Genomic DNA, 10,356 nt, shown 5'->3' with positions numbered 1-10,356 from the left:
TGAAGCCGTGGATGGAAGAGGTGGTGAAGGGTTGGAGGTCTGTCGCAGCATAAGAACAAGACCGAGAGTGATGTTTGGCAGCTACGAAGTGGTGGTTCTGTGCTGAAAGGCTGAGGTGGAGGTGTGACCCTCGCAGATGCATTCATGCATCATTGGCTGGAGGGAAATGACACTAAAATTAGTCTTCCAGGTTGAATTTACGCCTAGGCTTCATTTGCGTATTAGTAATAATAATAGTGAAGAATCATTGGTACAGTCGGTAGGTTTACCCCTAACATCGAGGAGCAGGTCGAACCCCTCAATCTTGTTTTGTGTCCTGGGGCAATGGGCAGTGTGTGTTCAGGGAAGACACTTAACTCACTTTTCCTGTGTGAATGAGGAATGTGAGTAAGTGGTTGGTGGTGGTCAGCTCGCAATGCTCAATGGTGCAGCTATGCTTCTGTTGGACTACCCCAGGGCAGCTTTGGCTTAATATGTTGCTTACCAACAACCAAGTAGCTACAGTGTGAATTGATGGAATTGAAAGATGACTAAACAAGGTATGGTTTCACTAAACTTAGATTAAAAACTTAGACTAAAAATCCATGTATCCTCGCTCTTCCAAAATAAGCATGAGCACTTGCAAAGAATACAGTCATAAAATTCCCAATGCATGCATGTTTCATATTTCTAATCAAAGAAAGTGAAAACACCATTAACCCCTTCACACCGACTGTTGCGAATTCCTGCAAGAATTTAGCATCAGCTTGAAAGCAAAAACACATCCACTCTCTGAGTGAGAGGCGGGACATGGCCACACTGCAGACCCTCCAGAATATCCTGAAGGACAGTTCCTCTCCTCTGCACACCTTCATGCCTCAGGCCCCCTCCATTGGAGACCAGCTCAGGCACCAAAGACCATATGCAGCCAAGATGTTTACAGATGTTTTTTGTTGTTGCTGTTTCTCTTCTATTGCTGTCAGTGTTTAATAAACTAAAAACAGTGATAATATATTTTTTGTAAAACTTTAATAAATTAAGGCGTCAAGGGGTTAAGACTGCTACAGTTGTGAAATAGTAAATCATACTACAACAAACATGTATTGATTGAAGTCTGTGTTTTCTAGGTCAGTTGCAGGCCAAGTTTGTCCCTGAGTCCATTGCTCAACAACAGGTTACTCACGTTCACTCATCGACTGCACTGTCCACGATCGGCAATGACTGTAGTGAAGCCCTCTAACCTCTCACCCCAGGTTTGTCGTTTTTATCCGATCTGTTTTCTCCATGGTCACACACATCTTTTGTTTAGTGTGCCTACTTCCTGTTTGTTAGGCAATATTTCGGGACATCCTCCAGCAAGTCGTATTTTTAGCCTGTGAAGGTGCGTACAGTGATGGGAGCTTGTGAAAGGACGGGAGAAAGGCTTCCTTATGCCATTGTTTTGACCCTGCGTTGTAATTTTTCCACGCTTCTCTCGGAAGGAAATACGCACAGTCAATATGCTAATTTGCGCCTGGATTTACTGATTCAGAAGCTAATCATATACTTGAGAAAAGACAGTGTTTACAAAAGAAAATTGGGCATTTAGAATACTCAAGTATGAATAAAAATAGTTCTTCTTGAGTATTTAGAGCATAAATGTCTGACTACTGTTTGGGACAGACACAACATAAACTACTGGGAAAATTATCTAATTTGAAGGTATGATTTCAAAAAATAAAAGCATTGTTTATATATGTCGTCTCAAAGATTCTGTCATACTTTCAAATAATGTCCCTTGAGTAGTAGACTAAAATACTAGACTAAGTAGCACAACTCTTCTCTTTTAGTTTCCATAACCTGCCTCTACACAGGCTTAGCACTGGCACAAAGGGCACAGTGACTTTTGACAATACATTTTTCAGATTTTTCTGATAACATGGTGGCAAATGTATAATTGTATTTGCCGATGTAAGGAAATTATAGGAAGAAGCATTTTGTCTTAGAAATAGTCTGAATAAATAAAAATCCCGGTAGTTAAAGAGACTAGATGCAAGTTGGTCATTATATGCTCACTACTGCCACCTCAGGTCTGATGCGTAACTGCAGTCTCTTTATTAAGCTTGTGAATGACGGTACTTCGGAGTAACAACTGTTTGAGTGACAGTGCAGGATTTTAGAGGCAGTTGTGGTGAACAGGTCTTGGAGTCATTCTACACATCAGGACATGGCTGGAACATGTAGGGGGAGGAAAATACTTTGTTTTAATATTTTTAAACTCTGTATAGTCCCTTTAACCATTCAAATTGAAAATCCAGCAAAGATCTTCCGTTCTAGGCTGACTTGGTGCTGAACTGTGCAACAAACAGTTAATCTACAGGCTTAACCATGTCTAACAAACTCCATCTTGAGTTGGCACATCCTCTTGGGACATCGTCATACTTAGGCTAAAGGCTGACAGAGTTATGAAGCGCCATAAGACAGTGAACATCTATTGTTTCTGCCAACTTTCAAAATCAGAGTTTACTTCCTCATTTCCTGCTGGTCTATACAAAAGCTTTTTCACCTGAAATATGTGGCATATCCCATCCGTGTTAGTGCTGTCAGGTGCAAGAAATCTGTAGGCTATGACAAAACTTATTACAGTCAAAGAATTACATAACTTTAATAATGGATTTTTTTTTACAATGTCAAATGGCAGAAATATGAAAAATACAAATTGACATTTCTGGGACAAAACTGAATGACCTCTGACCTCTTTTTTTCTATTGGGTGTCACAAGCATTTATTTCAAAACCTACAAGTATGTTACTTGATAATACCATCAGATATTGCACAATGATATTTCCTGCTAGTGTCCGCTGGCTATTTTGTTTAGTTTTGGTAAAAAAAAATTCAGCATCTTTGCTATGTAGATCCGCTTTGAAATGGAATCAGCCAACATACTGCAACATTGCATCTATCTAGTTTGTTTGGTTAGCGCTGCATATTAATTACAGTCATGTGCTTTGCTGGCTGTGCTGCAGAGGTTGTTTATGTTGCACCACTCTCTCCTGCAGAGGCATGTCCGTGTCTGCCTCGAGCCTAAAGCCCGAAAGGAAATGTCACTGTTAGCCGCTACTATCCCGCTCCACATTGTACACTGTAGGGACTTTAACAGCTTTTTCAGGGAATGACTGCGTGGACATCCCAGTATAGCCCCCATAATCCATCGGGTTATATCAGAGTTCAAAGTTCATATGCCTCATCAGCAGTACAATCACAAAGTTACTGGCATCATTGTGAGATAATTGATAGAAAAATTATGTTTGTTGTGTCATGGTTTTGAAAATGTTTCCTTTCTGACTTGAATCAAAACTTACAACAATGTATTCATGGTAAGCATCCTAAACATAGTAAGGGATTTACAATTGTTAATGTATATAATTGACACGTTGTTTACAACAGTAGTCATGTGTTAAAGGAGCAAACGACACAGAATTACGTAGAGATGCCAGCCCCATTTTATTGTAGCTTATCACAATGCTGGCACAATGCCTATTAACCCTTTATAATAAGAGTCTATGAATAAATACATAATTCATGAAGAATTAATGTGAGTTAATATGAATAAAAACTCATGAATTTACACAGTTAATTAAAGCTTTGAACTCATTCATGATCGTGAGTTATTACTCTTGATCAGGATTTATTCTGTGGGCAGAACAGACGGCAAGGGCTAAGCTTTGCATTAACTATGAACTAGCATAATCAAACTCATCATAATCCATCATTATCATCGTTCTGATTGATTATTGTCCATTTAATTATATAGTTTAGTCATTTGCAATGTTTTCGTTTTGTGTCACTGTACAATGACAGCAATGATTCTTGATAATGATGAATTAATTAGTTTTATGCGATAAACCTCTGTTATAAATCACCTGTTAATATACAACTGTTATATGGATAGTATGTTTGGTATTTTCCTGATTACCCTTTATCTGATCAAATAATCAACCATAGATTGGTTTCTGTTTTGGTCACGTCATCAGGTACAGGTGAATGTTAGTACTTTATGGAGTTAGTCATCAGTGTCAATGACCAGAAATGAGGACAGTTGGCAGAAAGCACAGTTCCTGACTTGGAGCTTTTCAGCACAATAGACAGTAAACTCTTTGAGTATAACGTCATCAATTGCACGCCTACTTTTGTAAAGCTGAGGATTGGTGAAAAATAACAAAATATGTGGTGTTTTCTTATCTGTTATGTCATTCCAAGACTGGCCCAGTTTGATAATGTACTACACTACTATATGTGTACTTAAACTTAAGATTGGGACTAATCTATAACAGGTTGAGACTAAATGGAAGATCTGATAGCTGAAGTGTTGTAATAGCTTATATTGTTTGGCAACATGCATTATAATAGATAGGGAAATGTGCTCAAATGTTTGTGTGTAATTCCTAGTATAGAGTCTGTATTGTCTCCCCATGGTTTCTCCTTTGGCTCCCACTATCCAAACAAACACACATGTGATTTACTAGAAATGGTAATGTAAACCGATGTAATCAGCCTCATGCCCAAACTAAAGCATTATTCCCAGAAATAGATAAAAAAAAACAATGTTACGACATTACTGTGCATGTATGAATAGAGCTCTTTTAATTTGTGTGTGCAGCCGTGGTTGTCAGTCCCATTGTGTTTAGTTCTTTGTAAATTAGACTTGACTTGACAAGACAGGTTTTTTTTTTTTGCATGAATAGACTCAGGTCCATTTTGCCAACTACCAGTTTTCAAGCCAGACTCAACCAATGGACAGAAATTTCAATAATTGCTCTGAAATAGTTTGGCGCTAGTTCAAGTTTATTCTGAGCACCATCATCTGATTCGTAAAGTATAAAGTAAGAGAACACCTTTTGGAATTTCTCAAATTTCTGCCTAAATTGAAATGATTAAACAGTATCTGCTTAAACAAATACCAACCAAACATTTACATTTTATCATATTTTTATCGGCCATAACATGTAAACATTCACAGGACAGAATGGAATAAGTAAGTACACCACCTGAATCTCACTGAACTGCAGCAGTTTTGTAAAGAGGAATAGTCCAAGACAGTGTTAATTTTGACAGCACATTTTATTTTAGTTTTTGTCTTAGTCTTTTGACTAAAATGTAGTCAAGATTTAGTTAAAAAAAACTTGAGCTATGGCTTAACCAAGGATTGCTTACATATTCCACGCTGTAGTGAATTTCTCAGGTCTTTCTGCAAAACATCTTGATAAACTTGTGAATTCATTTTTCTATTGATGACAGCATGTTGTCAGGGCAACAAAACAGCCCACACCATGATTCTCTTGCACCATACTTCATAGTGGAGATAGGGTTTTGATGTTGGTGCTGTTCCATTTGTCCTCCACACATGACGTTGTGTGTTTCTCCAAACTGTTCAACTTTGGTTTGCGAAAGAGCACTTGGATGCTCCACTCCACTGCACTGCTGGAAAAATATACTGTGGACTGATTAACCCAAAGTTGAATTTTTTGAGCGAAACACACAATGTCATGTGTGGAGGATACAAGGAACAGCACCAACATTAAAACCCTATCCCCACTGTGAAGTATGGTGCAGGGAGAATCATGGTGTGGGGCTGTTTTATTGCCTCAGGGCCTGGACAATGTGCTGTCATCAATAGAAAAATTAATTCACAAGTTTATCAAGACATTTTGCAGAAAGACCTTCACAGCAGCGTGGAATAAGTAAGTGAACCCTTGTTTTAAATAGCTGACTGACCCTTCTTTTGCAGCAATAACTGCTTTTCTGTAGTTGCAGATTAGACGCTCACACCGATCTGGAGGAATCTTGGACCATTCCTCTTAACAAAACTGCTGCAGTTCAGTGAGATTCAGGCGGTATACTTACTTATTCCTCCCTCTCTTGTGAATGTTTACATGTTGTGGCCAATAAAGATATGATAAAATGTAAATGTTGGTATTAGTTTAAGCAGACACACTGAAATTCCAAACTGTGTACTTACTTTAATTTATTAACCTTTAGACCATAACTTGCCGTACGTTCAAGCTTGACAATAACATGTAAGCATTCATTAACCAAGGAAATTGACTCTTCCAAGGTTGATGTGTTCCTTGCAGTAAAATTATTCTCGTTTTTTCCTTGCAATGCTTGCATATTTGGAACACACAGTTCCTGGACACTGCTCTCTTTACCATTTTTGTCAAAACAACATTTACTCTTCAAGTAAGATGAAAAGAGCCTTTGATGTTCAACAGGCTTCAAGACCTTGACCCTTTACTCATGAAACCATTGGCCTGAAGTAACCTTAAAAATGCATGTTGATGCAATGTTGGGCAGTTTGGGGATTTTAATGCAAGTTTTTGATCATCCATGATAAGTCAATTTAACTACAGTTTCCTTTTCCAGACTATAAGTCACACTTTTTAATAGTTTGGCTGGGGGTGAGACTTACACTTCAGGTGTGACTTATACAGTATATCAAAATATTTAATTTCACATGTTTGTTATATATAATTTCACATGCCCAGGTAGCTGCCAAGGCTGGTGCGACTTATACTCCAGAGCGACTTATAGTCCGGAAAATGCGGTACAGTGAATTCCTTTATGGCTTTTTTATTATTTGCCATGTGGATATAAAAATAATGTAAAACATAATACAATGTATAAATATATACATATATATATTATATATATATATATATATATATATATATATATATATATATATATATATATATATATGTATATAATATAATATAAAACTATATTTGGCAGCACATCACAGTAACATTATGGACATAGATTGGAAATAGCATGGCGCCTAAAAGTGGAAAAGTATGGTAAGTATAGTGACTGTATGACTAATCCTAGCCCTAACGCAGTACAAACACTGACCAGAAACATTTAATTGGTATTTGGTCATTTGTTTATTTTTAGAGCAGGTCATCGTGGCTTGCTGCTCAGATCTAAGACCCTAGTATGACCCAGCCTGTCTGTTTGTCCACCAGGTAAACACACAGCTGGCAAACATCCTTGTCTTCAGTCACAGCCTGTTGCGCACGCACAAACGTATACCTACTGTAGAGTTAGAGGCAGTGTGTCGGGTGACCCCTGCAGGACCCCCCCACCCCCACGCTAAGTGACTCATGCACGTGTCACTGTTTAGTCTGTCCTCTCGAGCCCACTCATGTCCAGGTGCATGATACTTTTGAGTTAGTGTTGGTAAACTTGCTTCATTCACCTTCGGCCCGTGGTGCTGTTGCAGTAGTCAGCTGGGCAAATGCCTATCATATGATTAGTGTAATTGTTGGGGATTTTAGAGCAGCAGCTGATGCCCCGTGAGTGCCAGTAAACAACAGAGTCAGTCAGTGTCAGAGCAGCACATAGAGGTCATAACTTTCCCAGTTTATCCTTAATATATTCTTGGATTTTTTCTCCCAAGATCTAGTCCAGATTTTGACATCAAAGCCACTCCTACTTTTGGTCCTAAAGCATTTTCTCCAAGTAATTTGATCTCAATCCAATCACAGATGCAAATTTGTAGCGCAAATCTAACTTTGTAATAGTTCTGTATTATTTCTTTGTACTTGGGTAAACTGCCATTTGTTTTGGTACGGACAACCATGCATTTCTCTCACTGGTTAATCCGTCTATCAATCATGCATGTCAGAGATGGCAGAGAAAAGTGTATTGTCTGGCTGGATAAGCTTGGATAATGACTCTCTGGGTCAGAAGTTGATTAAAACAAAGAAATGCTGATGTGTTACATTTCCTTTAGAATAGCAAGTATATTTCAGAAGTGAATACAGTAGCTCCTGCATAGGCTTTTCCAGAAGCCTTCTGTTTGTGTCAATGTTTGAACATTCACTCTGATAATATTTAGAATAAAAGTGAATATACTGTTGTTGGCATTCTTCAAGTGTTGCTTTGAAACAGGGAGTTACAATATTGTTACAATAGCTATGTATCACTGCTGGTTTGAGGCAAAGTCTTAGGAGAGACTTATTTCTGGTTGTGATATTCCAGAACAAATCCAGAACTGAAGACGTTTGGCAAATGTGTGCTCATATTTGGGCCAAAATAAGGCAAAGTGAGTCAGTGGTGGTGGTGGTGGTGACCACAGTGAGCATCATAAACGAGCAAACACATGGACAAACTGGCACAGTCATAACACCAGAGGCAGGAGGAGCACTTTGTCCTTCCATTGGCTCAAACACTGGACAGCAGGTCCAATGAGTGGTGTGGAGAGAGACACGCAAACTGCAAACATATGTCACCGTCCAAGAATGAAGATAAAACATGTTGGACAGTCCGACTGAAACTTCTCAGCATTTAGAAGTGTAAACAAGTGTATAATTTTGTGATGAACAGACTTGGCGTTAGCACATGTGCCAAATATATATTGTGTGTGCTAAAGTGGTGCAAAAAACCTGACCCGTTGAGATTTTTTTCACCGCACAAACACAGTTATATATCAACTTTCAGCCTCTAATAATAGTATAAACAGTTTCTAATGATCATTCGGGTGCAACACGCAATGATACCACATCTGCTGATTTTAAGTAGTACTGTCGATTTAGCACTTACCTTTGTAAACCAGTGCCCTGGTTACTTTTTGTTCAGGTTCACAGGTGTAATTTTATATTTGGCAGTTGGAAATTACAAGCTTCTGTAGCGGTTTTGGGCAAGTCCTACTCGAAAACCAAGTCTAGGACTAAACTAGTCAGTTCTGTAGGTGTCAGCGTCAAATATACAAGGCCCTAAACGGGACTCGCCCCCATGCACTTCCCAACAAGAGCAGGAATAGCATTACAGCTTGACCAGACCACAAGAAGCCTGTACACCACCAGAGGTACACCACAGCTGGGAATCACTGACCTCTGACATACCAAAAATTGCAGTCAAGAAAGCACTTACTGATTACTGTTGCCCTTGAGATAGTCTGCTGTCCCTCCTTAAATAATTAGCTCCATAAGATCTCCTATCTGTCTCTGCTTCTGCCTTATCTATGAAGCGTTGTATCTTTACTGCTGTTATATTGAACTTTATCTGCCACACGTATCTGTGTCTGGCTTGGGGAAGAACACAGCAGTTGCTTGGTGCTGTCAATGATTGATAACTTCAGAAATGTAACTAAGACAACTAAATGGGTCACTTGAATACTTAAGTGTAAGAGTGCAAGTCCCCACAAGTCGCGACTGTGTCCTCCTTCCAAGTGAGTCTGCAACAGCACTGCACACTGTCAAATCCGCATGTGTGTGAATGACAGGGATGAATAGCTTGGCTGCAGGGCGTATTGCGTCAAAGTCTCTAGTGGTGTCCTATATAAAATAAGGTCATATGTTAGAAATGGATAATGTTGTATCTTAACTTAAATCTCACTGCAAGAAAGTCCCAACCAGGCAGCATTTCTGGTCCGAGTGGGACATTTCTACGTGCTTGTATGTTTGCCCTGTTACTCCTGACCATAATCCCGGGTCAACTCAGGTGATGGATCCCCCGGCGATGCGCTGCAGTCACCCACTTCTCATGACAGGTTGCTCTGAGGCACTGGTTGAAATGTGGGTCAATTGCCAAGGGCTTTTACACGTAAAGTAAAAAAATAAAAATAAAGAAACGATTCCTATAGACCAGGTTTTTTTTAAACGTGCTGTAACTTTAAATGAATAAAAAATAAAAAAAAAGGATAGAACAAAAGCGAGGCCCTCTGTGACCACTTATAACCCCTCCCTCACACACATTATTGTTGAGCACTGCACAGGCAAGGTGGGTGAAGTGTCTTGCCCAAGCACACAACAGGACAGTCAGAACTACGATTTGAACTGCTTGCTTGGCTTTTGAATACATGGATGAATGCTCTGACCACTGAGCCATTTTCACTTTATTTAGTGTTTAAAAAATGTGTCTTTGATCTATTCCTCATAACAGCATTATTCCTACTACAGCTTAAATTTTCAGAACAAATATACAAATAGATTTATGAACTTCACAAAATGTGCAGTTTTGTTCCATACAGTACACACATCGATCTATGGTTTGAACATTATGTCACTGCAATTGTGTCACTCCACTGGCCTTCCATCTAGATCGATAGAGCGTAAATAAAACATTACATAAAGATTTGCTTTGCCACTAAAATACCAATAGTGAAAATCAGGTGATGACTACATGAAATAACACTCATTTTCTTTGTACAGCTTCAAATAAAGTGTCTTGGCAAGTTAAGTAAAGTTATTTTGAACAACAATGTCTTTATGATCAGTCAGCTCTGAAGATGTAGTATGTCAAAACAACATTCCTCTAGACTTAATTAGTGTGGTCCCATAAGGCAAGGTCAATCCAACCCTTGTGACTGTCCTGCTATGAGACACATGTATGCAA

Source organism: Gobius niger (assembly GCF_951799975.1).
Source record: "Gobius niger genome assembly, chromosome: 16".
NCBI lineage: Eukaryota > Metazoa > Chordata > Actinopteri > Gobiiformes > Gobiidae > Gobius > Gobius niger.
This window is presented reverse-complemented; position numbering follows the sequence as displayed.